The sequence below is a fragment of the Oryctolagus cuniculus genome, chromosome 1, assembly GCF_964237555.1.
Source record: "Oryctolagus cuniculus chromosome 1, mOryCun1.1, whole genome shotgun sequence".
Taxonomy (NCBI): domain Eukaryota; kingdom Metazoa; phylum Chordata; class Mammalia; order Lagomorpha; family Leporidae; genus Oryctolagus; species Oryctolagus cuniculus.
In genome coordinates this window covers 133,440,584-133,446,545 of record NC_091432.1, presented here as the reverse complement: position 1 = coordinate 133,446,545, position 5,962 = coordinate 133,440,584, and the positions used below count along the sequence as shown (strand labels likewise).

The 5,962-nt window shown below is 42.9% G+C and overlaps 1 pseudogene; it reads left to right on the top strand.

Annotated features, from left to right (window-relative positions):
* The first annotated feature begins 1,621 nt into the window (after positions 1 to 1,621).
* On the top strand, positions 1,622 to 4,402 carry LOC127487600 (SRSF protein kinase 2 pseudogene; annotated as a pseudogene).
* Positions 4,403 to 5,962: the final 1,560 nt, after the last annotated feature.

Here is a 5,962-nt window from a genome sequence, read left to right as displayed (position 1 = left end):
CAATACCATCAAATCACTAGAGAATATTGGAAAAATTCTGCTCAACATTTTTATAGGCAAAGACTTCTTGGAAAAGATCCCAGAAGCATAGGCAAGCAAACTTGAAATTGAGAAATGGGATTGCATCAAGCTGAGATGCTTCTGCACTGCAAAAGAAGCAGCAAAGTGAAGAGACAACTGACAGAATGGGAGAAATATTAGTAAACTATGTATCTGATAAAGGGTTAATATCCAGAATCTATAAGTAGCTCAAGAAATTCTACAAAAACAAAACAAAGAATCCAGTTAAGAAATGGGCAAAGGACTTGAACAGGTATTTTTCAAGAGCGAATACCAAATGGCCAACAGATACTTGAAAAAATGTTCAGGATCACTAGCCATTATGGAAATGCAAATCAAAATGACAATGCAGTTTCAACTCACCCCAATTAGAATGACTCCTTTACAGAAATCAGTAACATCAAATGCTTCTGTGGATGTGAAGAAAAGGTATCCTAATTCACTGCTGGTGTTAATGTAAATTGATGCAGCCACTGTAGAAGACCATATGGAGATATTATAGAAATCTGAACATAGACCTACCATTTGCTCTGTCCATCCCACTCCTGAGAATTATCCAAAGCAAAAGAAAGAAATCATCATTTGAAAGAGCTAATTATACCCCCAAGTTCATTGCAGCTCAATTCATAATAGCTAACATATGTCCATCAACTGAAGACTGGATAAAAAATTGTGGTATATATACACTAATGGAGTACTACTCAGCTGCAAACAAATGAAATCCTGTCTTTGCAATAAAATGGATGCAACTAGAAACCATTATACTTAGTGAAATAAGCCAGCCCCCAAAAGAAAGATATCATATATTCCATGATCAAGGGTAGCTAATAGATTACCTAAATGGTAATGTATAGAACCGAAACTGACATTTTCAGATTTGATGATTGTTTACAGTCCTGGTCTCTTCTGTTGAGGAAGTGTTTTTTTCTTCATACTATTTGTTAAACTCTTTTACTTAGAGTAGGGTTAACCTTATGGTAATTAAGTAAATTGAAAGTAGGCTGGCGCCGCGGCTCAACAGGCTAATCCTCCACCTTGCAGCGCCGGCACACCGGGTTCTAGTCCCGGTCGGGGCACCGGATTCTGTCCCGGTTGCCCCTCTTCCAGGCCAGCTCTCTGCTGTGGCCCGGGAGTGCAGTGGAGGATGGCCCAAGCGCTTGGGCCCTGCACCCCATGGGAGACCAGGAGAAGCACCTGGCTCCTGCCTTCGGATCAGCGTGGTGCGCTGGCTGCAGCGCACCGGCCGTGGTGGCCATTGGAGGGTGAACCAATGGCAATGGAAGACCTTTCTCTCTGTCTCTCTCTCTCTCACTGTCCACTCTGCCTGTTAAAAAAAAGGAAAGTAGATCTTTGTAAAAATTAAGATTGGGAATGTTAGAGGTAGGAGGAAGAACAGTTGGAGCATGGGTGGGAATGAAGGAACTATCACTATGTTCCTAAATCTGTATATATGAAATACATCAAATTTCTGTAGCTTAAATAAAATTTTAAAAATAATAAAAGAAATAGTAATGAAGAAGAAATCAAATAAAAATAAATAAAATGGCCTAAACTCTGTGAATTCACTTCTTTTTGCCCTATTTTACTGGCAAGGTATCCATAAATTGACAAAGCCAAGCATCTTTACTCTCTTTGCTTTATTTTCTGGCTGGGAGAGAAAGCTGTAACCTGATATTTGTTTTCAATACTTTCCTGGTCTCTTCAGAGTTCTGGACTAACATTTTAGCCTAAAAAGGAGAGACATACTTAAATGGAAACATGGTTTCCTGAAGTCAGAATGAGAAACGCTTCTTCCAATGAAGCTAGTGTTCCCTCCATCTTCCAGGCATTGTGCTTACAGAACTCACTGTCTTCAACTGAGGTTCTTTCCTAAAGATCATGCTAAAGGATGCTGGCAAGAGGGTGAAGAAAGGCATTGAAAAGTTCATTGGAAATTCTTCATGTGCACAAGCTCTGTACCTGGGAGACATGCAGAAATGAGTACTCTTGTGGGGAGCAATCCGGACTAGACTGAGTTACTGGAATTAAGACTTATTCTATGCATCTGCTCTCCCACAATATGGCGCTGGGAGAGAAGTAAACAGCTTCTGCACAGCTGCCTCCAGTTCAACCAATAAACTGTAGGACTTGCTCCTGATTGGAGGAGAGCAGCGTACTCGGCGTGTGGGCAGCCGAGTTGGGATTGGCGGAGGACTATAAAGGAGGAGAGAGACGGCATGCACCAGGAACATCTAAGGGGAACATCTAAGGGAACACCTGTGCAGCCCCCGAGAAGAGCCGGCCGGCGGTGTGCCGCTCCCCTGCGGAAGTGGGGAATGTGGCCAGGGGGAACTGCCCTTCCACGGAGGTGGAAGGGATAGTAGCCAACCCGGGAAGAACCAGCAGCAAACCCGGGGAGGGCCGAGCAGACGAAAAGAACAGTGCAGGGTCTTGTGTCGTTCCTCCACGAAGAGGGAGAGTGACATACTCTACTCTTAGCTTGGCTGCCATCGCCACCACCTTCCCCACATCTGCCAGACCCCACACCCCCAGAGCCAGAGGAAGAGATCCTGGGATCAGAGGATGAGAAGCAAGAGGACCCCAAGGACTGATGAAAAGGTGCCTATCATTCAGTGAAAATTGGAGACCTCTTCAATGGCTGCTCTCATGTTATTAGGAAGCCTGGATGGAGGCACTTCTCTACTGTGTGGTTGTGTTGGGAGACGCAGGGGAAAAGATCTATTGTTATGAAAGTTGTAAAAGGTGCCCAGCATTATACAGAAACAGCTTTGAGTGAAATAAAATTGTTCAAATGTGTTTGAGAAAGTATTTTCAGTGACCCACAGACATGGTGGCCCAGCTCATCAACGACTTAAAGATTTCAGGAATGAATGGAATGCATATCTGCATAGTATTTGAAGTGCTTGGCCACCATCTCCTTGAGTAGATCACCAAGTCCAACTATCAAGGCCTCCCAGTGTGCTGTGTGAAGAGTATCATTTGACAGGTCCTTCAAGGGTTAGTTTATCTGCACAGTAAATGCAAGATCATTCACACTGACATAAAGCCGAAAAACATACTGATGTGTGTGGATGATTCCTATGTGAGAATAATGGCTGCTGAGTCCACTGAATGGTGGAAAGCAGATACTCCTCCTCCTTCAGGGTCTACAGTAAGTACGTCTCCACAGCAAAAACCTATAGGAAAAATAACTAAACAAAAAGAAAAAGCTTAAAAAGAAGCAGGAGAGGCAGGCAGAATTATTGGAGAAACGCCTGAAGGAGATAGAAGAATTGGAGCGCGGAGCTGAAAGGAAAATAATAGAAGAAAACATCACCTCAGCTGTATCTTCCAATGAGCAAGATAGTGAATACTACCCAGAAGTGCAACTAAAAGTGGCAGAATTGGAGGAGGCTGCTGAGGAGGAGACTGCGAAGGACAGTGGTAAAGCTGAGGACCAAAGCAAGAAAGAAGACACCAAAAAAGGAAACATTGAGAAAGATGAAGATGTCGAACAGGAACTTGCAAACCTAGATCCCACATGGATAGAGTCCCTGGAAACCAACTGTATGGACCCTCTCACTGGAGCAGCAGCTGGAGGAGGAGGAAGGTGATGAAGATGACTGCCCAAATCTCAAGGAGTATAACCCTGATAAGCCAAATGCAAAAAACGATTACACATATGCACATATAGCAGCTCTCACAAACAGTTCAATGGTGAATTGCCAAATGGATGATATAAAATTCCCGAGTCACAGCTTCCTGAGTTTTCTACTTCGCTGTTCTCAAGGTACTAAGAACCTGAGGTCTGTGGCTCTGTCCTGACAGAGGTATCACCACTGGCCAAGCAAGAGGAAAGCAGTCCATCCCATGACAGAAACAGGACTGTTTCAGCCTCCAGTACTGGGGATTTGCCAAAACCAAAAACTCAGGCAGCTGACTTGTTGGTGAACCTCTGGATCCTTGGAAAGCTGGATCCTTGGAAAGCTGTTAATCTAGGAAATGCTTGTTGGGTGTATAAACACTTCGTAGAAGACATCTAGACATGGTAGTATAGGTCCATAGAGGTTTTGATAGGCACAGGTTACAGTACACTTGCTGACATTTGGAGTACAGTATGCATGGAGAACTGTGGCACTTCACCAGGCTGAAGCCCTGGAGCCTGTTTGATGTACTTGTGGAAGGGTATGGCTGGCACCATGAAGATGCTGCACAGTTCACAGATTTCCTGATCCCGATGTTAGAAATGGTTCCAGAAAAGCAAGCCTCTGCTGATGAATGCCTTTGGCATCTGTGGTTGAATTCTTAGCAAATTATACGAATATAGCATTCTGTGCTAGCAAATGCTTTCCAGTACATTGGATCTAAATGATGACTCTCATTCTTTAACAGGATTGCAAGTGAGCTGGCTTCATCCTCAGACCTTTATTTTGCTTTGAGGTACTGTTGTTTGAGATTTTTCTTTTTGTGTACTGTGGTCCTGGGGAAGGGTAGTCTTTTGTCTTCAGCTAAGTAGTTCACTGCCCACTCTCTTCTGGTCTCTAAGCATTGTTTCCTGTGTTGTGTGACATTCAGGTGTCATTTATTTGAATTAAAATATTTTCCCATTTGTGTTTTGGCAGGTTTTGTAACTATTTATGAAGAAATATTTTAGCTGAGTACTCTATAACTTAAATCATAAGATATTATCAAGTTGGAACCAAAAAATAGCAAAGGAATGTACAATTTTACCTTCTGGCAAAGGGACATCACTCCTGTATTATAGTGTATGTAAATGCACTCTGTAAATGTTAATTTTCATTAGAAATGGGATGGGGACTCAAATGCAGAAAAGCTACCAAGTCTTGAGTGCTTTATAGCCTGAGTTGCATATAGCAGATTTTAACTGCTCCAAGGAATTGTGCAGACTTTCATTCCATAACAGTCCTTTTACCTTGGACTTGGACCATCCTCCACTGCACTCCCTGGCCACAGCAGAGAGCTGGCCTGGAAGAGGGGCAACCGGGACAGAATCCAGTGCCCTGACCAGGACTAGAACCTGGTGTGCCAGCGCCATAGGCAGAGGATTAGCCTATTGAGCAGTGGAGCCAGCCCCCATCATGATTTTATAAACCAGTATTATGACATAAAATCAAGTCACCATTCTTATTTATTAATCAATTGTGAGGTTGAAAAATCAGCTGAGATGTTATAAATCATGATTGTGCCATAAAACTATCATTGTGATGTCACGATCATTTATGAAATTATAAAAAACATTATAGGGGCCGGTGCTGTGGTGCAGTGAGTTAAAGCCCTGACCTGAAGCACACAGCATCCCATATGGGTGCCGTTTCTAGTCCTACCTGCTCCTCTTGCAATCCAGCTCTCTGCTATGGCCTTGGATAGCAGTGGAAGATGGCCCAAGTCCTTGGGCCCCTGCAAGCACATGGGAGATAGGAAGGAACTCCCTGCTCCTGGCTTCAGATCAGCTCAGCTCTGGCCATTGCGGCTATCTGGAGAGTGAACCAGCAGATGGAAGACCTCTCTCTCTACCTCTCTCTGTAACTCTCTGTCAAATAAATAAAATAAATCTTTAAAAAAACACTACAACATTATAAACAAGCATAATGGAGTCAAAATCAATTGTGATGCCATACACCATCATTGTGATCACAAAAACAATGACTAGAAGACTACTATTGTGAGGTCATAATCTATCGCAAAGCTGTTAAAATAATTGTGGTGTCATAAACCTACCACTGTGGTATAGTAATAAATTGTGATGTCATGAATAACTTTTGTGTTGTCACAATGATCTTTGTGATATTATAAAACTACCTCTGTGGTGAAAAAGGGATACTAACCCACTGTTGGTGGGAATACAAACTGGTTAAGCCACTATGGAAGTCAGTCTGGAGATTCCTCAGAAACCTGAATATAA